Source organism: Mustela nigripes, chromosome 6 (genome assembly GCF_022355385.1).
Source record: "Mustela nigripes isolate SB6536 chromosome 6, MUSNIG.SB6536, whole genome shotgun sequence".
NCBI classification, from domain to species: domain Eukaryota; kingdom Metazoa; phylum Chordata; class Mammalia; order Carnivora; family Mustelidae; genus Mustela; species Mustela nigripes.
This window is the reverse complement of record NC_081562.1, coordinates 76,757,591-76,785,096: the sequence shown is the minus strand read 5'-3', so window position 1 is coordinate 76,785,096 and position 27,506 is coordinate 76,757,591. Positions and strand designations below refer to the sequence as shown.

General features: G+C 34.8%; 1 protein-coding gene across 3 annotated transcripts in view; it reads right to left on the bottom strand.

The window, feature by feature from the left end:
* Positions 1–27,506, bottom strand: part of CNTN1 (contactin 1) — a 353,970-nt gene that overhangs the window by 250,079 nt on the left and 76,385 nt on the right. For all 3 annotated transcript variants that reach the window (XM_059402903.1, XM_059402902.1, XM_059402901.1), the window contains exon 2: positions 16,699–16,746. The gene's annotated coding sequence lies outside the window, so the exon portion shown is untranslated. The remainder of the gene's footprint in view (positions 1–16,698; positions 16,747–27,506) is intronic.

Below are 27,506 nucleotides of genomic sequence, written 5' to 3'. Positions count from 1 at the left end.
ATATATACATACCTACATATACATATGTATGAGATGTGTGTATGTACAACATACAGTATATGATATGACATATAAAATCATATGTATAATATATAGAATATGTGTATATATGTACATTTAAAGAGATTTATTTTAAGGAATTGGCTCACATGATTATGGGTGCAGAGTAGGCAAGTAAGAAACCCCTAGGGTAGGCCAGAAGGCTAGAAACTTGGCAGGAGTTGATTCTGCAGACTTAAAACAGAATTTTTTCTCTGGGAAACTTCAATGTTTTTTTCTTAAGGCCTTCAACTCATGGGATAAAATCACTGACATTAGGATGGTAATCTGCTTTACTTAAAGTTAACTGATTTTAGATGCTAACCACATCTATAAAACACCTTCTCAACAACACATAGATTAGTATTTGATTAGGTAACTGGGCACTACAGCTTAGTCAATTGACACATAAAAAATAACCATTACAACTCCTTTCTATCTATAGAAAAAAAAAATTCTCTCTTGGTAGTTAGGGATTTCCATGATCTAATCCATTTCTCTCTTCAAATTCCTCCCTCCTCATTTTTGAGACTCATTTTTCAGGTTCCATCATTTTGTGAAGCCAATTATTCATCTCTATGGGAAGTACTTTCTCTTCCCTGTTCTCATAGTCATTGTAACTTTCCTGTATCCCTCTGTGTCATAATCTTCTATACATGAAATAATTTTTCTGTTTGTTAAGAGCACCTTGATTATGGGCATTATGCTTTCTTTTCATTTTTATCCCCCATGGAGACTTTTCATATGGTACTCAAAAGATGAGTGTTGAGTTTATTAAATTATCTCCCAGCAAAAACTTTCAAATAATGGCTTTATCAATGATGTAAAATTTAATGCACTTCATCTGAAGGAACAACATTTTAATAGTGTAACACACTGGCACATTGTGCATTCCCATTTTAAATAATGTCATGATTTACTAAAAAATAAAACATTTTACAGATATGACATTTAATATTTTTGGTAATATATCATGAAGATAAAATACCAGGTGGATATATTTTTTTAATGACAATATTATGAGTTCAATTTAATTTAAATTATATATTTTCTCACTCTCCATTCAAGAAAAAAAGGCAGTTATTCATTTTCAAATTCAAGGGGCAGAGTATAAAACAGCAGGAACTCAGGCAATTCAGCAATCCATCTATCTTGAGAGGAATAAAACACTATTCCACTCTGTACTGGCTGGCACAACTCTTCACCAACAATCCCCCATTTAGATATAAAAACAAACTGGCCTTTGTATTTTGTTTATGCTGTCACCGGGGCATTGCTCTCAAAGCACTTCAGCAATACAAAAATAATGTCACTGTCTCTCACAGGCAAAGCTAAAAAATACTCACAAAAAGTGCTGCTCAAAGAGCATATTTATTTCCGTTGATTTTTTGATTGTTCAGTGATACAGATATGAAACTAAATTGTTTATTTTTGTCAAGACACTGAATATTTTTCTCATTTTACGTACCTCTAGGCAAAATTCTGAATTGCAGAATAGTTATTAGATATGTATAAGGGAAATGATCTAAATTTACCCACATGAAGTTCCTCCTTCCCCTTCCCCCTTTCAGTATTTAAATTGCTAACCTAGTAAGGAGCGATGTGAACAGAAGCAATAATGTATTATAGGTGCAATGATAAGAATAAGTACTGAGTTCAGAGGAAGCAGAAAAGAGAAACTAGGATAATTAACCTGAGGAGGTAGGGAGGAAGAAGCTCGGGAAAGGTTTCATTCGGTTGAGCACTGGGACAAGAGTAGATATTTCCAAATGGATAAGATGGAGGACAGAGGAGTTATTCCAGGAAGAGGACGTCACTGAAAAGCATTAAGGAATGACACAGTGTGGCTCACGCTGTTTAAAGTACCACTGAGCATGGTGTATGCCTGTGAATGGATTTGATACTGATCCTATCAGTATCAAAATTTGATGTCCAGGGGCGTCTGGGTGGCTCAGTAGGTTAAAGCCTCTGTCTCTGCCTTCGGCTCAAGTTATGATCCCGGGGTCCTGGGATCGATCGAGCCCGCATCAGGCTCTCTGCTCAGCAGGGAGCCTGCTTCCTCCTCTCTCTCTCTCTCTCTCTCTCTCTCTGCCTTCTTCTCTGCCTGCTTGTGATCTCTGTCTGTCAAATGGATGGATGAAATCTTTTTTAAAAAAATTTGATGTCCAAGTCCAACATGCTTCATGATCTGGTTTCATGTTATCTATACAACCTGAATCTATTCACACAGTAGGTGCTGAATAAATATTTACTTAATGAATATACCAATGAATAACATTTTCTAAGCATCAATAAGCAAGAAACTTTGCCAAAGTTTATGGAGAATAAAAACAAACAACTACAATTGAAAAAAAAATAGCAAAAAACGTGGTCAAGACCTCATAGTAAGAAATATGATAATTCAAAAATGACAATGACAAAATCAATATAGTTTCATAGGTAAGCCTGTTTCCCCAATGCTGTCAGTGCTTATGCTGTTCATGCCTACTTTGTGTTTTGATTCACAGTATTTCCCCTCTCTGCCTTCTTGAATACTTCCAAGTTCCTTCCTTTACATATCCAGATCTTAGCTATCTCAAAGAAAAGAGGAAAAACAGAAATAATAGTGATTGAATGTGCTTTTCTCTTCGTTGCCAAGCATTCTAAATGTTTTATATAAAACATTTTATTTAATCCTCACAGATTTTGAAGTAGACATGGTCTCCTTGTTTCAGCATGATAACCAATGCATAATTCAAACAGGTTAAGTAATATGCCCCCCAAAATATAAAGAGTGAGTGGAGGGGCTAAGAGCTGAGCTCAGCTGTATCTCCTCTTTCAAAAACTCATCTCACATGTTATTTTCTGGAGGAATCACTCTCTTAGGACACATCCTCTGAACTCCGTAGGTCAGCATGCTGTCACACCCTAACTGTTAATGTTTTTCTAATTAATTCTTCAGGTTAATTCTATTCCCTTCTATGGATTAAAAGATCTTGATGAACAGAACCACATTTTATGTTCTTATGCATCACTGGTGAAACTCCAACAGTGCTGATCCCATGGCAAATGACTGCAGTATCTGAGGGTTGATGAGGCTGCATCTTCAGGGGTTTTATGTGATGTAAGTACAACCCTCCCCTTCCCATAATGACTCATCAACTATTGCCAGTGCTCAGTGGGGAGATACAGGTAGGTCATTTTCTGATATGTAATGTTCCATCAGTCAATTCTTGTATATCTTAACAAAGTGATTTCTGTATTACCTTATAGTTTTGGTGCTAATGCTCTATGAGCCTGCACAAGCTACCTATTTCACAAGGATTTTGTGAAGATAAAGAATGATTGTGTGTGTAAATAAATGCTTCGGACTTGAGAGTAATGAAATACAGGTTTATGTTTTAATACTTAAGGAAATAATCTACTTGTGTTTCTTAGTTCTTATCAAATTTATCCCTGAATTAATCTGATAATTAAATCAATATCCATTTCAAATGAAAAACAAACCAACAACAACAACAAAACATTTATGGTAAAACAAGAGATTCATACTGCCCTCTCCTCCTCTGTTGTGTCTGGGGGTAGGAGAGGTAGACAGAAAATCCTGAGATTTGCAAGTGATTTTGAACGTGAGATGACGGTTCTGCTCTTCTGCTTACAGGTTACTGAGCAGCAAAATCCCAGATATTTCCAGTGCGGCCAGGGCCTGTGGACTGACCTGCTGTGAGATGGCCAAGAGGCACAAACAAGGGAGAAAAGGGCAAAGTCCGCTCTAGTTTTCTATGGGAACTAGAGATGCACAGAGAGAATGGTGAGTTTTGGGTTAGGTTAGGTAGTCCACAGACCATGACTGGAAGCTCTAACTAGGGATCAAATCTTATAAAAGGTATCCTGGCAGAATGAAGGGATAGCACTGTAATGTAATAGCAGCTCACTTGACAAAAGAAGGGAATGTGGCCTCCTATCCAGTAAGACTGTCTTCCTCAAAAAGCTACTAGGGAGACTCCCTAGCTTGACCATGATTCTTAGAGGATCATGTTCCCTATGACCCTTAGAGGCAGCAAAGGGCGTCAGCTGGATGTCAAGTGCTAAAGACGAACCAAATGTGGGCCTCAACAGCAGAAACCATACGTATTGTACGAGTCTTTTCATGAACTCTATTTCCAGCTATGAAAGAACCTCAGAAACAAGGTGAGAAAAATGCCATTCCTATTTTGTTTTTTGAACACAATGTGATACCAGCTTCCTTAGCAGCTGACGCCCTGTGGTAGCGCATGTAACACTTCCCAAACATACAACTGGTGTCCAGTCAGATCATTACCACCCAAATTTATAGAATTGTATTTTCAAGTGTAAAAGAGGAAATTTTGTATTTATTTCTGAAATTTTTTACCTTGTTGGTTTGAGCTCAGCGTTATAATTGTAATGGGCTTGAATGCTGATTCTGCCATCTAAAATATTAGCTACTATTATATTATCACATTGTATCATCACAGTTTCTTGTTACATTTAACTTTCACTTTCCCAGGTTTGCACTACCCTATGTAGGAGAAGACTGAGCTACCATTGCCATTGTATAAACTACAGCTCTGACACCGAATCTAACAAAGGACAAAAAGGAAAATATATAGATGTAGTCATAGGCGCTAAATAAATAAAACCCTAGCAACTCCAGCTCCAAAATGACTTAACTTAATGGTCTTTTGGGTAAAAGGATGAATCAATGTTAGGAAATCTATGGATGCAATTAATGTGCACCATGGAGCAGAGAGAACAATTAAGCTGAGTACTGGGTGGGTCACGCATACAGTAGACTCATGCAATAGATAAAATATGTGCTACTGACAACAGCCTTGGGAAGCACTCAAGTGTGAACCTCTACAAAATATTAGCTGCATACAGTTCATGGGTGTGTAGAGGTATCTCAGGTTTAGATGGATCTAAAAATGTTAAGGTAGAAAATATCAAGGGTGTAAATATAAAAAGTAAGAATCTCATTAAGTTTTCATAGTTTATATTCTGGGAAAATATACACAAATATGGGAATAGTACAAAGCTATTGCAATAAACATTATTTCTAAATGAAACATTAGAAAAATAACTTAGGTAGCCATGAGAATTGGCCAAATTATAAAAGGTATGACTTTAAAATAATGTTTTTGAAAAATTTGTGACATGGAATGTTTCAAAATTCAACACAATGTAAGATGTAGTGAAAAAAATAGGGTGTTAAAATTATGTATATATGACTTCAAAATATCTAAAGACGTTAATAAAGCTTATTTCGGAGATGCGAGATTATGAGTTATTTCTCTTGTTTTCCAATTTTTTCAAAGTAAATGAATTCTTTAACTTAAAGCACTCCTATTATAGACATATTATCTGTAATTGTTATAAAAGCCTTTTCATTATCCCTTTTGTCATATGAGGAGCATTAAATGGCTTGACTATACTCTTACAGGTGTCAGTGGAGACCTAAAATTCAAATTTAAGTTTCTTTAGGTTTTGGGCGATACATACAAATGCATTCTTGCCTCACCATTTCTGAGAAGGAAACCCATCATTTCAAGTGTTTATGAAAATTTCTAAGCAATTTAAGTATTATTGACTGATAGGTGATTCAGTAATCAAAATGCAAATATATAGATTAGAATTTTATCTCCTCTCTTTGCCAATCTTCTGCTCAAAATGATATTAGTATGATAGCAGAAAATCATGCCAGGATATTTAAAAAGCAGATTATGTTATCTACATATGGAAAAATGAATCTTAATCACTAAATCAATAATTACATAGCAACTGATATTTATCTATATGGCATTATGCTGAATAATCTGTGGAGGTTTGAAAGATGCAAAAGACAGAACTCTCTTACCTTATAGGTTTTATAATCTCACTTGGGATATACACACACACACACATATATATATCATATATATATGATATGTATATCCTATATCATATGATTATATATCATATATCATATACATATATGTAAAAGAAAATAATAAAGGTTTAGAATAAAAATTAAGAATACAGGACAAAGGGGGAAATTAAAATGTATTAAGTGTCTACTAGGTAGTGGGTACTGATCAGTGCTTCATATGTGTCACTCTGATGAGGCAGAACCTAAAAGGAAGAGAAGCTTCTCTAGTGAACTTAAAAAGTCATCTAGAAAGAACTTCTTTTTATTTTTTTATTTCTTTTATTGGCATATATTATTTGTTTCAGAGGTACAGATCTGTGATTCATCAGTCTTACACAATTCACAGTGCTCCAACCATAGCACACAGAGAGAGTCATTTCATTGGTCTATCCTAACCTAGTAGGCAACTGTTTCCCTAAGGGAGGATAACAATAGCACCTTTTGTGACCTGCTGAGCAGATTTTCTAAGAGGTAATTTGGGGTCAGAGAATGATCCTTTTGTGACTTAAATCTTTGAAGGATTTCTGTTCTTGGCTGAGGTTGTTGGCAGGAGAGGATACCAGGAACCTCAAAGGGATCACCATGAGGCAAGGGAGAGCATGGCCACAACCCAAGCTCAGAACCATGGTTTAGAGAGTCCCAAGGAAAGGCTGAGGCTAGCAGTCTTTCTCCTGTCCTGGCCCACAGTATGACAGTGGACATTACAGGAACAATGGATGAGCATCTTCTAGATAACAGATGGAATTACGAAGCCCACAAGTGTGCAGGGATTTATTTTAATCAGGACATTCCAGTAGCAGTGCAAAATCATCAGTTAGTATGTGCTGGGGAACCAGTTTTCCACAGAAGCTCCAGGTGTACTGACAGAAAGCAACAGATGAGACTTCCTTCTGTCTGCTTGGGATTTAGGAAGTGGGTAGCCCATATCTGAAGGAATAGTCCTCTGGGAATCTTGGGCAATGAAAGTGGACATAGAGAAGACTTCAAGATAGAAACTTTGGTTTCCTCCTGGCGATTCACAGACCTCTACCCCTGGGGATAAAAATATATGCTTATAAAAAATAAAAAATTTAAAAAAAAAGAAACTTTGGTTTCCTGCTAATACAGGCATGCTAATTCAAAGTTATATTAAAAAAAAGAAAGAAAGAAAACAAAAGAGAAAGAGAAAGAAACTGCAGTGGAATTCCAGTTGTTTTTATTTTTTTGTGGTGAGTAAAAGCTCAGAGAAGATTTATGCTTTGTCTGAGGAATCGTAGCTGGTATTGCAAAGCAAGGATTCAAACCAACTCTGACACTAATATTCTATCTCTACAAAAGAGATGTCACAAGAAAATTATATATTTTCCAGATAAAACTATATATATAGTAAGACCTAGTAAATTATTATTCACTAATAATTAGTAAAATGTTTTCTTAAACTCCAGATAAATATCACTGTGCAACTCTGAAAGAATATAAAGCTTATGTTTTCATTATGAAAAGTTACAGTCATTTTATTTTCTTCTTCACTGAATCTCAGACACTAAATCCCCTGTGCTGTCTTGGATTCCTTTTTATTGAATAAGGAATTCTTGTTCTGATTAAATGGAGTAAAAAGTCATGTGATTTTCTGACATTAGTCATGCTTGAAAAAGAAAGCGATAGCTTTTAATATGTATTCTATAATTCATTCTAATATAATTGATGAGGAACTCAACTTATTAAACATCCAAAATAATTCAATTATGTAACAGAAATAACAAGAGTTTGCCAAGACTTACTATAATAAATAGGCTTTAATGACACTGCAAGATACACTAGGTCTGTAATGCTTTTCCCAGTGTTTGGAAAGTGCCAAACAGAATAGTGAGCACAAATTTGGTGCTAAACAAATTACTTTTATTTTATGATAGCTGCCAGGTCCTATATAAACTGTAGCATTTAGGAGAGTCCATGGAATTATTGAAAAAGTCATATAAGATACAAGTTACAGAGATATAAAGGTTTTTAAGTGACAAACAAATGAGAGATGTCATCTTACAAATAAGATTAAAGGTATGACATTGGGGAGGGTATGTGCTATGGTGAGTGCTGTGAAATGTGTAAGCCTGATGATTCACAGACCTATACCCCTTGGGCTAATAATACATTATATGTGAATGAAAAATAAAAAAGATTAAAGGTTGACTTCACTTACAAATTCCAACTGATGAAAGAGTGATATAAATAGATACCAATACAGAAGAATAGTTTTTTTTATATATCCCCAATGCCTGGAATACAATGTGGGGTATACTGAATAGATACTTAAATATATTATACATTTACTTATGTTCATATTTGTTAGATATTAGAAATGTCACATTGTATTTAAAAGTTCAGTGAAAAAATACAAATAAGACCTTCACAATAATACAAAATCAGAAGAGAAAAGTGAGTGGAATGAAGTAGAAGCTATTCACAGAGAAAGGGAATCTTCCAGACAGATCCCATATCCCCAAAACTTCTGGCTTCTATTTGAGATTTAGAAGTCAACCATTAATCTAATTGCCTTTAGCAGAGCAGAGTCTCTTATTTTTCTAGCTCCTGCCAGTTCCTTATTGTTGGGATTCTGCAGTTTCATTTTTATGTGTTTGGATGTAATTTTCTTGTAATTTATCCTGTTTCAGCTTCCTTGTCTACCAGGATATGACAATTAGGTATTTTTCAACAATTCTAGAAAATTCTCTGCAATTACTTCTTCAAATATTTCGTTATTTCTATTTTCTCCATTTAGAACACTAATAGCACACATTATATCTTCATTCTGTTCATTTGTTCCATGATCCATCCATATTTTCTCTGGTAATTTCTACTTTTTTTCTCCCTATGATGTATCTCTCTTGATGCCTATTTCTTTGGATCACAAATTATCTCTTTAGCTGGGTCAATTCTACTAAACTGTTCTTTAAGTTTGTAGTTTTGATTGTGATATGTTTCATTTCTATTAGATTATTTTCCAAAACTTCTCATTTTTATACTCCCTAGTTCCTTGCTCATATTTTCAAACTTTTTTTCTTTAAATATATTTTGGGTAGTTAGAGCCCCTCATCCTCCTCACTCACCCACCCCACCCCCCACAGGATGCCCATTACCTAATCTTCCAAACCTGTGAGTATGTTACTTAACACAGCAAATAGGACTTCACAGATGTGATCAAGGTAAGCTCACTTGAGATGGTGAGATTATCCTGCATTGTCTGGATAGGCCCAGTCTAATCACATGAGCTCTTAAAAACAGAAGAGAAAGGCAGAAGAATGGGACAGTGAGATGAAATGTAAAAAGAACTGGACTACTCTTGTTGGCTTTAGAAAGATAAGGATGGGGCCATGAGCCAAGAAATGCAGCAGGCTCTAAGCTCTGAGAACAAACTCCAGTTTATAGTCCGCAAGAAAATAGAGACTCCAGTCCTTAACAACCATAAGAAATTGAACTCAGTCAATAATTTGAATAAGCAGGAAACTGATACTCCCTTGGAGCATCCAGAAAGGATATAATCTGCCACTCTTAGTTTTAGTTCAATGTTAATGATACTGGAGTTCTAATCTATAGAACTGTAAAATAATAATTTTGTATGGCTTTAAACTATTCAGTTTATAACAATTTATTAGCAGCAGTGGAAAATTGTTCTTCAGTATCAGAAGTGAGCTGTTACTGTAACAAATATCTACAAATTGGAATTGATTTTGCTATTAGGCAGCAGGCATAAACTAGAATTCTGAGAAACATGAAAAAAAGTCAAGATTTCTTTGAATAGACTGTTAACAGAAATATGGGTGTTAAAGACTGTCCAAGAGGGCTCTGAAGGAAATGAGAACATGTTATTGGAAACCAGAAGAAAAGGGATTTTTTTTTTAATAGTGGCAGAAAACTTAGCAGGGCTGTGTCATGCAATTATGTGGAAAGCAAGGGTTGTAAGCAATGAATCTCACTATTTAGCTGAAAAGATTTCCAAGGAACAAAAGGTACAGACTGATTTTTTTTCTTTCTCCTTAGAGTAAAATGTGAGAGAAGAGAGATAAATTGATGAAGGAGCTGTTAAAGAAAAAGAAACCAGGACTTGATGATTTTGGAAATTCTTAACCTACCTGTATTACAAAGAGGCTAAAATTAAGAGATTATTTTGAATTTAATTTTTATTTAAAATTAAGAGATTAGTTTTCTAAGACTCTTCAGAAAGATCAAAAGATCAGAGTGTTTAGTAGCAAAAAAGACTCTTTGAAGAGATTAAGGAAGGGATCATAGATCTTAGATCCCCTTAGTCACCTCAGCAGAAGCCAAAAATAGTGTGGAAACTTCTTTGGAAAGATCTCTTGGTGAGCCTCTTATCTGATGGAGTGAATCTTGTGACATCCATGGAAGACCCACAGAGTTCTTAAGAATTTTCTATAACCAGAGATACTGCTAACTTGAACTGGAAGGGGTCAGAGAGGTATGATGTGAGAAAGCCTGCAATTGCTGGCTTTGAAGCAGGGCGGGGTAGGGTGGGAGGAACAAAAGCCAAGGCATGTGGTAGCCAACTGGAAGGTAGAAGAAATCCTCAGTTTAGAGCGAGCAACAAAGCAAGGAAACAGTCCTACAACCATAAGGAACTGATTTCTTCCCAGAGGCCAAATGAATAAGAAACTGATCCAATTCTCATCTGGAGTCTCCAGAATGAAATGCATCTTACCTGCAATTTGACTGTATCTGGTGACACTTGTACTATTACTATAGATTACTAACCAATAGAAAGGTAAGGTGATAAATCTAGTTGTTTTACAACACCAAGTATGTGGCAATTCACTACAGAACAATAGAAAATTAATACAATATTAAACATACTTCTTTTTTTCCAAATCTGATCATTCCAGTATAATATAAAACTATATTTCCTATCATTTGTAAAACTGTATTTCCTATCATTTTTCCAGCCTTCTTTTAAGTCCATTTTTATCTATATGCTTTGTAATTTTTGAATTAACTAATTTAGTTCAAAATTTATCTTCAAAACATTGAATTTAGATTCATACAGCAACTTATTTCTTTTGCTCCTTCCCACTAACTATGAATCTGGATCCATTCTAAATAAATGGATGGAGTGTGTTGGATCAGATGAATTCTACAACCAAACCTCAGTGAAGGCTGGCCCAAAGTTCTGAACTGAAAGAGCAAATCTGTGTCACTTCACTCAGTGTCAAAGTCTAGATAAGCATGCTTTCTGATACACCTTTGTAGTGGCAGGTTTATTTCTTGGACACCCTTACTTTTAGAGTGTTGTCCTTAAGGATCCTGGTTTTCTGAGACATTCTTCTATTAGACTTGGGCTAGTCCTAGGCTTTGCCTTCTGTCTCCAGCTTTGGCCTTTGTTACTTCTCAGGTTTGCTGCTTTTGCTTCATTTTTATCCTCTTTAGAGCCTTTATTTTCCTACCATCTCAGAAATGCATTTAAAAAGAATTGTTTTATAGTCATGTTTTTAGTTTTTCATTCAACAACTGCCAGGACAGGAACTCTCTCTATATTCTTTAAAACCCACCTAAATTTATTTTTATAAATTAAAATAATACATTTCATTGCCTGTATAACACAGGTTTTATTACCTTAAGTAAAACTGTTAACAAAGTGATAGCTTTTCTAATCAACTTCTTAATATATTTAACAAGTAACATTCTTTTTTTCCCTAAAGATTTTATTTATTTATTTGAAGGAGAGAAAGAGGGTAGGGAGGAGGGGCAGAGAAGGAGACTCTCCATGGAGCAGGGAACCTACCATCAGGCTCTCGTGGGTTGGGGGAGGCTCAATCTCAGGACCCTGGGATCATGACCTGAGCAGAAGGCAGACACCTAAACAACTGAGCTACCCAGGCACCTCAATAAGTGACATTCTTGATGGTACTGATGTCAAGAAAGATAAATAGCAAATCAGAGTCAATATGTTTCAAATCTTGAATTCCTACTTGCTAAAAATAGATTGATAGCACATTATGTGAAGACCCTCCTCCAGACTCAAAATGAAGTAAAAAAAAATCACATCTTTTGAGAATCAAAGTCTAAGAAATCTAAGGCCTACTGTTAGTCTTTGAGCTAACTTTATATATTTTTAAAAATACTAATTAAGCTTAAATCTAAATTTAGAAAGTATATCTTCTTTTAGGTTTATAAAGATCTGTATTCCCTTATTGATATTTATGAGCAGTCCTGATCCACTGAATCAGAAGTAATCCTATACTTTGTGCTTCTACAGCAAGTAATTATACTATGCTATAATAACTTGTTTACACATTTTTTTAACTAGACTATGATCTCTTGAAAAGAAAAACTGTCTCTATTAAAAATATTGTGGTAGGTCCAGAATTTAGCACTGAATTATGTACTGAATAAATATCTGATGAATTTAATTTGAATGAAAATGTTTAGAAAAAGCAAGAAGTTTATAATCCTGTGGTACATATAATTTCAACTTGTACTTTTTAAACTAATTCTAAGACAAAACTCTTACAGTGTTATAAAAAATATTATAGTATTATTAGCCAGCCTTAATGGGACATTGCTCCAAATGAATTAACTGGGGAGTTCCCTTTCTTTCTTTCTCTACCTGTTTGCCATCTAATTCATATGTTTTATTACACAAGGAATGAAGTTTTTATTCTGAAATAAAAAGTGATTTTAAATTGTATTTTACCTGAAACATTGTTAACAAGATAATACCCAGTGAAAGAAGATCAATATTTTCAGCATTTAAAATAAATGTTTTATAGAGGTGAGTTTAAAGCAATTTGCATTTACTTTCCTTAAAAAAAAAAAAAAAAAAAACTTAAGATTATATTGCCAAAGAAATAAATCTCAAACAAATAAAAACTTTGAGAGTTTAGAGAATTTGGGAAGTTTAGAGAGACTATTATTCAGGTTGCATCATCTTACATACATTTTTCAGGCTTCCATAACTATATTTTATTTTTAAAATGTTCAACTAAAAATGGTGTTTCAAATATAAGCCCTAAAAGGCAACCAAATTGGTAAGTGAGAAGTAAAACTTTCACTCTTTGTCTATAACACAATACTATATTTATAAAATCCTAAAGACTCCACCAAAAAACTACTAGAACTTCAGTAAAATGAATTCAGTAAAATCTCAGGCTCAAAATCAATGTACAGAAATCTGTTCAGGACTATACACTATTAGCAGAAGCAGCAGAAAGAGAAAGTAAGAAAATCACATTTAAAACTGCACCAAGAAAATAAAATGCTAAGAAATAAATTTAACCAATCACTACTCTCAAAACTATGAAACACTAATGAAAGAAATTGAAAATGACAGAAAAAAATAGAAAGACATTCCATGCTCATGGATTAGAAGACCAAATATTGTTAAAATGTCTATGATATCCTACATTAACCTACACATTTAATGTAATCACTATCAAAATACCAAAAGCATTCTTCACAGAACTAGAACAAACAATCCTAAAACTTGAATAGAACCACAAAATACCCTGAATAGTCAAAGCAATCCTGAAAAGGAAAAGCAAAACTGGAGGCATCACAATTCCAGACTTTAAGTTATATTACAAATCTGTAGTAAGCAAAACAGACACAAAAACAAACACTAGATCAGTGGAACAGAATAGAAAACCCAGAAATAAACATAATTATATGGTCAATTAATTTTTGATAAAAGAGGAAAAAATATTCAATAGGAGAAAGTCTCTTCAACAAGTACTGTTGGGAACACTGGACGGCTCCATGCAAAAGAATGAAATTGGACCACTTTCTTACACCACACACAAAAATAAGTTCAAAGTGGGTTAAAGACCTAAATATGAGACTTGAACCCAAAACAGCCCTAGAAGAGAGCACATGCAGTAATTTCTCTGACATCAGCCATAGCAACTTTTTTCTAGATCTCTCCTGAGGCAAAGAAAATAAAAGCTAAATAAAGCTATTGGGACAACATCTAAATAAACAGCTTCTGCCAACAAAGGAAACAATCAGCAAAACTAAAAGGCAACTTATGGAATGGGAGAAGATATTTCCAAATGACATATCTCACAAAGTATTAGTATCCAAAATACACAAAGAACTTACACAACTCAAAACCAAAAACAAACAAACAAACAACAACAAAAAAACCCCCCAAATAATCCAAATAAAACTGGGCAGAAGACATGAACAGACATTTTTCTAAAGAAGACATATAGATATCTGGCCAAAAGACACATGAAAAGATGTTCATCAGTGAAACACAAATCAAAACTACAGTAAGACGTCACTTCACACCTGTCAGAATGGCTAAAATAAAAAATATATAACAATCAAAATGCATAACAATCAAAAAGACCTAACAAGTGTTGGAAAGAATGTGGAGAAAAAGGAACCCTCATTCACTTTGGTAGAAATATAAACTGGAACAACCACTGTGGAAACAGTATGAAGGTTCCTGAAAGAGCTAAAAATAAAACTACCCTATGATCCAATAATAGCAGTACTAGTTTTTCACCCCAAAAACACAAAAACATGAATTCAAAGGGATACATGCACGCTATGTTTATTGCACATTATTTACAATACACAAATTATGGAAGCAGCCCAAGTGTCCATCGATAGATGAATGGATAAAGAAGATATATAATGGAATATTATTTTTTTATAATGGAATATTATTCCATAAAAGAGTTTTATTTATTTATTTTATTCCATAAAAAAGAATGCAATCTTACCATTTGCAAGGACATGGATGGAAGTAGATGGAGTAGTTGCTAAGTGAAGTCAGTCAGTCAGAGAAAGATAAATGCCACATTATTTCACTCACAAGCAGAATTTCAGAAACAAATCAAACAAGCAATGGGAAAAAAAGGGAAAAATAGAAAACAAAACAAAACAAGAAACACTCTTAACTATAGAGAATAAACCAAGGGTTACCAGGTGTGGGGGCAGAGAATGGGTAAAATAGGTGATGGGGAGTAAGAGTATATTTATCATGGTTAGTCCTGAATACTGTATAGAATTCTTGAATCATATATTGTACACCTGAAACTAATATAATGCTGTATATTAACTATACTGGAATTAAAATTAAAAACTTAAAAAAAAAGAAAAAGAAAATTTTAAAAAACACCCCTATGTGCTTCTATTTTTATACTAATCCTTCCATTGTTATCACCCCCTCTAAAGACTTTTTAAAAATACATTTAATGAAATTGGAGCCCAATCTTCAACTTTTTTCTTCATGTAAGCTTTTATGTCCTATAAGATATATGAATGTGGGGCCTCATTGATATTTCAGGTGCAAAAAAGAAAAACCAAACTCACTCGGTTCTCTAATAATATCCCCCTTTTATCAGTTTTGCAATTTTCTTTTTTGCTGTAAGAATAAACTTGAAACCATCTCTGCTCTTCCTTCCCCTTTATTCTTTTATCTAACCTATCATGAGACCTGTCATATTTGTTTGCTTTCATGTCTTCTGGTAATAGCAGGCCTATTTCCACTGCCTCTATGAGGATTCGGTTGTCATTTCATGCCTTGAAAGGACTACATAATTTTCCATGATCCCTCCTAATTCTAGCATTTTATTGCTAATTGTTTTTTAACTTGTTACTCTAACCAGATTGTGGATTATTGTACTCAACTACAACAGTAAAAATCCAGCTTAGTATTTTTTAACTAGAGGACAATAGAGATGAAACTGGAATAATCACTTAGTATTATCCACCAAAATAGGTCTATAACCTCCATCTGCTCTGGCTGCACAATTTTTATTACATTTTCCTCAAATACTCTTCATTCCAACTTGTCACTTGAGCATAGTAATATCTAGATCATCTTTCACAATTTTGTTAAGTGGTCTTAATACTGCAAAAAATCCCCTTCTCGTTGTCCTATCAATCCAAAATTCACAAAATGCTGTTTAACTCTTACATTCTCTAGGCATTTTATATAGTGGGAGGAAACCAAAACTTGGTGTTGGATAGACCTCAGCTCGTAACCATGCCACTCACTATCACATGACTTTAGATAGGCCTTAGGTTTCTCATTATAAAATGAGATTTATAATAATGACAATAATAATAATACTTTGGCTACAAGAATTTGTGAGGATTGTATGACATAAAGCATTTCATAAAGTGTTTAGTGGAGTGCCTAGACTATAATGCTAAGTAAACAGTATTATTATTGTTGTTATTATTATTAATTCCATGATATGTCCCCATTACTCAGCTCACATTTGATAACTCATTCCAACATCTGTAAACTCAGTAACATTGAGCACTACACTATTTGTATTAATTTTTCTCTAATTGTTTTGTATGTTTGCAGTGATTTACTCATATGGGTATTAGCAGAAAGGACATTTATTAAGTCGTCATCAAGCAATTTATCATATGTTTTGATGTTTTCAAATTTCAATTAATTCAACTTAACTAATTTCAGTTAGTTAACATATAGTGTAATATTGGTTTCAGGAGTAGAACTTAGTGATTCATCACTTCCATATAACATCCAGGGCGCATCACAACTGCCCTCTTTAATATCCATCACCCATTTTCCTGTCCTCTGCCTCCAGCAACCTCAGTTTGTTCTCTATAGTTAAAAGTCTCCTATGGTATGTCTTCCTCTCTTTCTTTTTTCTTTTTTTTTAAATTTTTTAAAACAGAACCAATATCATTATCAGTATCATTATTTTTATTCTTTAAAACACACACACACACACACACACACACACACACTCACATATACATATATACCCTAAACAGCTTACCTTAAGATTGCTCTGAATTCACCTTCAGAAATGATCCCAGTTGGATATCTATAAATCAATAATTATGAAATTACAGTTAATTAGCTTGAAGGTAAAGATATTTTTACCTTATATGATTTTTAACATTTTTTACAAAAAAAATAGAGGCCTTTTAATCCTCTACAAGTTTTTGTTTGTTGCTTTGACCAGTGCAGTCAAGTTTTAGCGTATTTGTAAAATACATTTATAGAATCAGCAAACACTTTTAACTGAAAGGGATTCAAATTTTGTTATTGTTTGCAAAGCCAATTGATGGTTCATAGCCAAAATATCCTCTTATTCACCATTACTGAACTGAACTAAAAATTAACATTTTAAATAAAACAGAGTAAGAACTGCTGAATTGGTCCCACTTTATTATACTAAACACTAAACTTGAATTTATTTTGGAGAAGCCTGTATATACGCCATATCCAACATACATATACTGTGTATATGTGTACATGTATATCTCATAATATGTATACGTATTCGTAGATGGCACACTAATACTCATACAAACACAAATTTAAGGAGAAAAAAACAGGTATAAATAAACATTTCATTGAGGAAGCTAAGTACCTGGGTAAAATCAAATGGATTAAATCCAACCCACCTTGGGTTTTAAATAAACTGATGTTTTGGTTATTTTAATAAAAGTAATAGCAACAAAAGTTGTGTGTTAAGTTTGATAGTTTATAGAATACTTTTTCACATTCTTGTTCAGGTCTTTTGTTGTTGTTCTTTTTTTTGTTGTTGTTCAGGTCTTTAATAACCCTCATAGCCATAAATGTGTTCGCTCCTAAATACTGTTAGGATAAGCTTGGTCTAAACTGAAACAGAGATACAGACTATGTCATGTTTCCTCATAAACAAAACAGTTGTAAAACCTACCTATTCACATAGCTGAAACTAGTCCTTTAGATTTTGAATCAAACATATCTCTCCCAGAATGACAGCAAATATTAATCAGATAATAACTCAATACATAACTGTATACCATACTAAATGTCATGAAGAAGGCTCATATGGTACCTTGAGTGCAATGGGGATCCTGAATTACTCTGAGGGAATAAGGAGAGGAATAAAATTTGAGCTGAGAATCACTGGGTAAGACCCAGCAGGTAGAGGAGAGAATTTCCACTTAGAAGGCCTGGCAACTGCAAGGTGCTGATGCAGGAAGGGGTGTGGCACTATTGAGAAGTAGGAAGAAGGCTCTAAGATTAAAACACGAAATGGAATGTTGTGTAGGTGTGTGTAAAGCTGGTGAGGTTAGGCAGGGCCATAGCAGGTTAAGGAAGGTTATTTTTTAATCTTACACTTTATGGGAGGTTAATGCAAGGTTTATGCAGATCAATGGGGTAGTTAGATCTCCTTGATGGTAGCTCTGGTGAGGAAAGAGAAAGTAGAGGAAGAATATAGGAACCCAGCCAGGGGCTATTGCTGTAGTTCAAGAAGGAAGGAAAGTGGCTTTGATCTAGGGTATTTGCAAAAGAAATTGACAAAATTGGTTTGCTTCAGTAAGTTTTGGAAGATAGCTTATAATCAGCCTCTCTCACTTGATGGTAAGCTACAGGAGGGTAGAGTTTTAATGATCATTCCCACAATACTTTGCACGCAGTAAATACTCCAAAAAAGTTTTTTTTTTTTTTTTCATGAATGGATGGTAGGAAAAGAAGAAGAAATTGATAAGTGTAAGGAAATTCATGAAAGGGCACTATTTACTATGATAAGAATTACTAGACAGGATCATGTTTGCAAGTGAAATCATGTGTTTAGTTTTGACAAATTGTATTTAGATTGCTTATTAGATATACAAGTGGAGATATTACTTAGGAAATTATAACGGTCTAAAGTTCAGAATAGATACCTTGAGTAGAGATATAAATTTGGAAGAAATATCAATAACATAGATGCAGTATCTACTCCCATGGCATCAATGGGAGTAGATGGGGAAAAATAGCTTAATAATGATAACTAAATTTTTGCAGACTCTATGTATCAGTCACTGTTCTAAGCATTTTATATGTTGCAATCCAGTTAATTCTTACAATAACCCCATAAAGAGTACTGTTTATTATCTCACTTTAAAGATGAGAAAACCAAGGCACAAAGAAATTATATAATTTGCCCAAACTCACACACCTAGTAAATGCCAGAACTAGGGTATGGAAGGCAGAATTCGAAGATGGCCTCCAACATGTCTAACTCCTGGTGTTCACACCTTGTATAATCCCTCTTCTGTGGGGGGAACCTGTAAATGTGATGGGAAAGAACTCCCATGGTTTAGTTATTAACAAGCTGACTTTGAACTATTCAAAATCAAAAGGGAGATCCTTGTGGACCTGGCCTAATCGGTTGACCACTTTGATGGAGATTGGGCTCTCCCTGACATCAGAGATTAAGACTGAATGTGTGAGAAGGCCTAGGCAGAGGCCCACATGGTAGAGCATTGAGAGCAGCTTCTAAGAGTTGAAAATAGTCGTTGGCCAATAGCCATCAAGAAAATGAGGAATTCAGTCCTACAACCACAAGCTGAATCCTGCCAACACCAGTGAGATTAGAAGAGGACCTCAAGCCTCAGGTGAGACTTCAGTCCTAGCTGACAGCTGGATCTCAGCCTGTTGAGACCCTGAGCAGAGGACCCAGATGAAATTCACCCAGACTTCTGCCCTACAGAACTGTAACATACTAATGAGTATTGTCTTAATTTCCCTAAGTTTGTGGTCATTTGTTACACAGCGATAGAAAACTAATAACAGATAGCCTGCACTGCTCAAGTCTGGGCTAAATTGCAGAAGGCAAAGGGGTGGGAAAATGAGAAGAGAGACTCATAACGACAGAACCCTGAGGAACACAGGCATTTAAGAAATGGGCTGTGGAAAATGAACCAGTGGGGGAGACAAAGACTTCTGTCTTTGAAGACAAAGAAACCAGGAAGGTCCAAGAGAGTATGGTGTTAGAGAAGCCAAGAAGAAGGATTGTCTGGAAGGAGAGAGACTGACTAAGAGTGTACAGTGCAAATCAGATGAGGACTGGAGAACATTCACAGATTCAGTAAGATGGAAGAGGAGAATACTGGCTTTCCTCTGGTCAATTAAAAAAGCAGAGTTGGCATTTTAGAACCCCTTTCATTTTTTGGGTTTTTGTTGTTGTTGTTGTTGTTTTAATTAAGGGGGAAAACCATGTGAAGGGCTGGGGAGAAAAAAAGTGTTTTCCAGACATATTTTTATTGTTCAATATTTTCATGCAGAAGCATTATAAACCTCTTCCTCAAGGATTAGACATATTTTGTTAATGGCAGCGGGCTTGAAAAGTAAATCAATTAAGATGTTTTGTCACAAAATTGAACTTCAAGGATTAATAATTTCTTAAGTGACAAGGCAAAATTGTACCCAAGTAGTATTCTAAAGAATATTTAATCTCATGAGATGATTAATGAAAAATAGTAGAAAGAGATCACAAAAGCAAGCATTCAATTTCCAAAACTCATTTATTTTAATCATTTGTACCACTACTCTACCATTTATACTATACTATACTATTACACCATTTATACCACTGTTCTAAGGGAAATTTATTCTTTTCTCTAAAAAAATATGAAATCAGATGAAGAAGCCAAAATGTAAGTAGGCATTAAACAAATCAATAAAGATCCATTTTTTACTATAATAGAGTACAACAGAGAAGACAATGTGTACACACAGAGATAATTAAATTTATGACTCTTTATGCTGCTATATTTACCCATTGATGTTGCTTTTGGGTTCTCTTGTACCAGTACTTCACTTTGGTGACAAATTTTATGGGAGGCAGGAATAACAATGACAACCTTCCCCTTATCCCATATAAAATAACAAAATAACAAAATTCAAACTACCTTGTTATTTCTATATAGGGGTATATACTTGTCTCCAGTGGCAGCCTCAGGAAAGGAAAGGCGAGTTTATCCAGGATCTCTGACACATAGTCAACAAAGTAATGGGTCAATATTCAATGGCTCAGTCTGAACTGAGATTTAAATTTTCTGTTCTGAATGATCAAGATAGATGTACAATGGGATAGAGACCCAAGTGGGGGAGTATAGTTTTAGTGTGTCTTCTGGTAGCTTATGTGAAATTTTTCCTCCCTCTGTTTCATCTGAGGCTTTTAGCCCAGATATGGTTGTGAATTCACCTGTTCTTAACACTTTACTCATGTACTGGCTTAAGAGGCCTAATACAGTCATTGCTTATATCTCAAAGTTACTATTTGCTTTTCTGTTCCCTTACATTTTAAGAATCTTGAATTTGTTTCATATCCAGCTTATTTTCATGTATTTGGCTCCTACCTTTAGTTGTTTATGAACAAGCCAGCTCTTAATAACAGAGGTAACCTTACTAGTGAGCATATGATTGCTTTCTAGGGTAAGATAAAGCTTGATTCCTTAATGAGTCACACCATTCCATAAAGAAAAGTGACTTTTATTATTCTGGCATAAAATTCTTTAAAAAAGAAAATTTCACTCATCTGTGGAATTTAAGGAACAAAACAAATGAGCAAAGGGGGAAAAAAAAGAAAGAGGCAAACCAAGAAACAGATTATTAATTATAGAGAACAAACTGATAATTACCAGAGTGAAGGTCAATGGGGGGGGATGGGTTAAATAGGTGATGGGAATTAAGGAGTACACGTGTGATAGGGTATTACGTAGGGTATTACATTGAAGTGTTGAATCACTACGTTGTATACCTGAAACTGATATTAAACTGTATGTTAACTAACTGGAATTTAAATAAGAATGTTAAGAAGAAAAGAAAAGTCTACCCATTCGTGTGATCAATCAGTCATTCCAGGAAGTAGGTCACATATTCCTAGTCTATGAGTCCTGAACCTCTAACCAAAACAAGAAGCTTGAATAGAGTGCTTGTTTTCTTTACGGCCCTTCTCTTTCAATTCATGGAATTTTGAGATGAACGTTAAAATGAGGATTGGTCATTATTTTTCTCAAAAAATGAAACAAAACACCACTCTCAATGAAAATATAAGACAAAGTTAAATATGAGAAATCTTCTCAAGTTCTTCTTTATATGTTGGTTATCCTAGAATCATATTGTAGTTTCCCACAGAATTGAGAACTAAATAAATTCTTGGCTAATGTTTCAAAATTTTCATCTCAAACATTTCAAATCCCTAGTGGCCTTAAACTTCAAAGCCTAATTATTCAGTTGATTCATTATCACTTTTCCCAACTGAATGTGCATGCAACAAATCCTTCCAGTAGTTCCATCTTACACAAACTGTGAGATAAATGGCTCCTCATGATCTTGTCCAACCCTAACTTCCTATAATTTTTCCCAAACCATGTTTTTCAAATCAGGCTATATTTACTCTATGTAAATACTCCACACTAGCTTCCAATGACTTCAAATTCTTTATATATATATATATATATATATAGAGAGAGAGAGAGAGAGAGAGAGAGAGAGAGGTTCTACTAGATACTTTTTATTTTTAAGATTTTATTTTATTTATTTACCTGAGAGAGAGGGAACAAGCAAGGGGAACAGCAGGCAGAGGGAGAAGCAGACTTCCCGCTGAGCAGGGAGACTGATGTGGGACTTGATCCAAGTATCCTGGGATCATGACCTGAGCCAAAGGCAGAGGCAGACACTCAACCACTGAGCCACCCAGGTGTCCCTACTTCAAATTCTGGTATACTTGAATATGCCATTTGTTTTGGTGAGTAGAGCTCCTGGTATAATAAGAGTACAGAGCATCTCTTGTACTGATATCCATGTCCTTGTACTGATAAACAATAGTCCCCAGAGTAGGTAAATTTAAAGCTTCCCAAGATTATTGGTCTACAATAGGATATAAAATGCAGACTACACTTTCACCTGAAGCCTTTTCAGAAGAAAGATATATGATCCAGATTTGAGGAATCCAGACAAAATTCTAACTTTAAACTCCTTATATTTGCTCCAAAACTACAATGACTTTAGGGAGATTTAGATTTCCAGTTAAAATAAGCCCTCATAACAATGACAGGGGCAGAAACCAGAACTAGATTGCTTTAAACTATGCTTGTATCCTGTTGTACTTTGATTGTAGCTTTGTTTTGATATCAATGGAAATGATACATTTTAAAATCAATTTCTTCTTCTAAAAAGGGATTTCATTTCTGCTCCCATTTTCACTTAACTTTGGGGATCTACTGTATTGGATCCCAAAGAATTTCTTAACTGCTTCACCATTAATAATAATGGAAAAACTTAACTTTCATGACTTGACTTTAAAACATTACAGGGGCACCAGGGCGACTCAGTCAGTTAAGTGTCTGCCTTCAGCTCGGTTCATGATCCCTGAGTCCTGGGATGGAGTCCCACATTAGGCTTCGTGCTCGGTGGGGAGCCTGCTCCTCCCTCTTCCTCTGCTTGCTGCTCACCCTACTTGTGCATTCTCTCTCTCAAATAAATAAATAAAATCTTTTTTAAAAAATAAAACACATTACAAAGAATGTCTTGAGAGATGGCAAACTTCTTAGAGAATGTACTTATAATTGAGGTCCAATCCATAGCTATTGGTATTAAGGACATCGGAAACCTTGCCAAAAAAAAAATAATAATAATAAATTTCTAAAATGTTGCTATATATTTTTGTGTTTCATAAATAATTATATCTTCACTTATGTCTACATATCCAAACACCACCAGACAACTAGCTTTTAAATTGTAAATCTCCTCGGTGGAATTCTTTTAAGTGGCAGGTGAAAAAAGGTGAGGAGGGTTAAATTTTTATTCATTTTAAAGAATGAGAAGTAACACACAGAAGGAATTAAGTAATTTAAAAGAAACAGGTGGGAAATTGAGTATTAAATAGAATTTCTGAAGGATAAGTTCAATTAATTTGATATATATTAATTAATGAACTTAATCTTTATAATAAAAGTGAGAGCTACTATTAATTGAGAAACACTTATTTACCAAATTTTTAACATACATTATTACATTAGGAATCTTGCAAAATAGGGATTATTTTCCCATGTGAAAGGTATGGTTTCAACCACTTGCTTTAATGAAAATAGGTACAAATAGAATTCCCCAAGTTCCAATCCAAATTTGTTTTCGACAAGAAACAGTCACTATGTCATCGAGTAGATGGTTCTTCTAACTATTAAATGGGATTTTCCCCACCATCACATTTTAATGTCAAAAGAAGGGAAAAGATCAGTTCTTAAAAGCTTATTTCTTACAGGAAACATTTTCTAGGTAATGCCAGTAAAATCTGGTGAAAATGAATAGGCTGTTTTGCCTTAGGGTTTTTTCATTTGTCTTGTTTTGTCTTTAATAAAACCTAAGGAACTGTATGTGTTTAAGGCAGTATACTGCAAGTAGCTTCAGTAATAAAATGTTCATTGTTCATTAATAAAAGGTATTTTGGAAGAAAAAATAAGACTCACCATACTCCAGATCAATACAATCTTTGTTGTTTTTTTTCTATGAATAGAATTGAGCAAAGTGGGAGTTCAAGTGAATTAATATTTTACAATGTTGAAAAGGCAGGGGTCAGAAAACTTTATCTGTAAAGGGCCAGATGGTAAATATCTTATGCTTGATGGACCAATAGGTGTCGACAACTACACAATTCTACCATTAGTTGGTAGATTGGGAAAGCAGCCTAGAAAGTACATAAATGAGTGTGTATGGCTGTGTCCCAATAAAACTTTATTTACAACAACTGTACCTGGACTGGACATGGCCCCGTCCAGTAGTTTGCTAACTCTGAAACAGGAGAATAATAAAATATAATCATAACATGGAAATAGTGAAGTCCAGACATTTTCTCATAGTGCGTTAAAAGCCTTCTCCTGTTTTAACCAAATAGCTAGCAGCAACATTCAGATATAAACATTAGGTTCTAGGCTAGACCTTTAGATTGGGAAAATAGGGCAACTATTCCTTTAGTTCTTTTGGAATATTCTCAATGAAATATTCTCAAAGACAATTTTTTAAAATTTTATTTATTTATTTATTTGACAGAAATCACAAATAGGCAGAGAAGCAGTCAGAGAGAGAGGGAAGCAGGCTCCCTGCTGAGCAGAGAGCCCAATGTGTGGCTTGATCCCAGGACCCTGAGATCATGACCTGAGCCGAAGGCAGAGGCTTTACTCACTGAGCCACCCAGGCACCCCCCAAAGACAAAATTTTTAATGACTTATAGTAAGCTGTTAAAACCAACAGTATTTTCATCTCCTCTTTAGTGTAAAGAATTTCACAATCCAGCATCTTATAAACTATGCAAGCCTTTGAAGGAGCAGACTTAGAACAAATGCAGGTAAACTAATTATATATAATTTTTCCATACTTACCCTTGCTAAAAACTCTGAAAGAAATGGTGTTATAAGTCACCTTTTATAGGTCATGGATATGAAGTTTAAGGTGATGTGGTATATTACCAAGGTTATACAGATACCAAACTGTAAGGCCAGGATTTAAACACTGTATCATATATCTAGAGCTACTATTCATGGCTGTGCAATTTATGTGCCCCTTAAAACATATAAGGGCATAGCTAGTACAGATTTGTATGTTTATTATAGAAATTTTCCACAGGTAACAGTAAATTTTGTCTTACAAAATCAGTATTGTGACTCTTTTTAATGAAAGGATATATATTTTGGAAGCAACCTTTTGTAATTCACAATGATGTGCCATATATGAAAGCTCCAATCCTGGGTTGACTCTAAAGACTTTGTTTGTTTACATTATACCAAAGAAGTCTGTGCCAGGACAGCCACCTGGAACATTACAAAGGTCTTGAGGGAACTCTGTGTTCCTACGCTGCATATGTAACGTTAGCCATTTCCCTGCCTTTAAGTCCTGGGAATAGTTTATTACCATGATAATAAATATAGAGAATGAAAAAGGAGATAGGAATTAAAGATACTCTGAACATTAGAGCATGATTGACTAGATGTATCAATATATTATTGATTAAGATTGGGAGATAGTGTCTGGAGGAAGAAGGGAGAATACTTATTTTTAAGGTTCAAAGGATGCAGATGATGGAGAAATCAAAAAGGAGCCGAAAATATGTCCCCAAAGCTGAGAGAGTGGTCAAAGCTCGAGTTAGGGATTTGGATGTCATTTCTACGGAGATGTAAGAGCTAAAGCCAAGAGAATGAGAGAATATACAGGTGGGAAAAATCTAGGACTGGGAGAAGTGGAAACTTCTACAAGATGAGCCAAAAAGTTAAGATAGAAAACGTGTGATCAGAGAAGGGATATGACATGTTAAAAACAGGATCACTAAAGCCAAAAACAAACAAAACGTGTTAATGAACAGTTTCATAAGAGTGTCTCCTACTTCTGGGGTGTCTGGGGGGCTCAGGCAGTTAAATGCTTGCCTTCAGCTTGGGTCATTATTCCAGGGTCCTGGGATCAAGCCCTGAGTCAGGCTCCCTACTCAGGGGGGAACCTGCTTCTCCCTCTGCTTCCCTCTCCCTGCTTATGCACTCTCTCTCTCTCTCTGTGAAATAAATCAATAAAATCTTTTTTAAAAAATTAAAAATAGGGGCGCCTGGGTGGCTCAGTGGGTTAAAGCCTCTGCTTTCAGCTCGGGTCATGATCTCAGGGTCCTGGGATCGAGCCCCGCATTGGGCTCTCTGCTCAGTGGGGAGCCTGCTTCCTCCTCTCTCTCTGCCTGCCTCTGTGATCTGTCTGTCAAATAAATTAAAAAAATCTTAAAAAAAAATTTTAAAGAATGTCTCCTACTTCAAAGAGTTCCAGGAAGATAAGAACTGTGCAGAAATCACTTCATCTGGCAATTCAAGAGTAACAGGTGAATTCTGCAAAGTAAGTCTCAACCCAGTAGTAAAGGAAGGGGCTAGAATAGGTGCAGGGACAAAGATGTAGAAATAGAGTGTATAGACTATTTTTTAAAATCTAAACTCTAGAAGAAAGCAGAAAAGGAAGAAGAAAGGACAAAAACTTGTTTCATTTTTTTTTTTTAATAATGGAAGCTCATTGGAAATTTTTGAAGTTGGGAAATATAAACGTGGGGGGATAAATAAGTGACACCATGGTATGTTACAGAAGACCCAAGAGTCCCAAGTCACAAGTCACTAGTGATTGCAAGTAAAATCATGTCCTGGTTCTATCTATTTTTTTTAAGCAGCTTTATTGAGATACAGTTTATATGCCATAATATTGACCCATTTAAAGTGTAAATTCAATGATTTGTAGTATATTTGCAGAGGTTTTGATCTCACATGTCTAGTAATTGACATAATCATAAGAATGCTTAGTCTTATCTGTCTTAGAGTGTTGTAAGAACACAGAACCTATCATAAGGATAGAAATATAGGGGCGCCTGGGTGGCTTAGTGGGTTAAGCTTCTGTCTTCGGCTCAGGTTATGATCTCAGGGTCCTGGGATCTAGCCCTGCGTCAGGCTCTCTGCTCAGCAAGGAGACTGCTTACCCCTCTGTTCTCTGCCTGCCTCTCTGCCTACTTGTGCTTTCTCTCTCTGTCAAATAAATAATAAAAATCTTTATTAAAATAAAGAATAGAAATATAAAACAAAATAATACAGAAACATCAGTGTGATGAGCTGAAATAAGATTACAGCTAATCATGCAGAATGAGGCAAATGCCCTAAATAGTTGCTTTTGTAGCCTTTACAATAGATAATTAATAGGCCACATTCTATGAATCAAGTAAGCTTTTGTTTTATAACATTAAGAATCTATCTAGATCCAGAATTGACTCATAAAGTAACTATGTAGCAATATATTACTTATAGTACATTT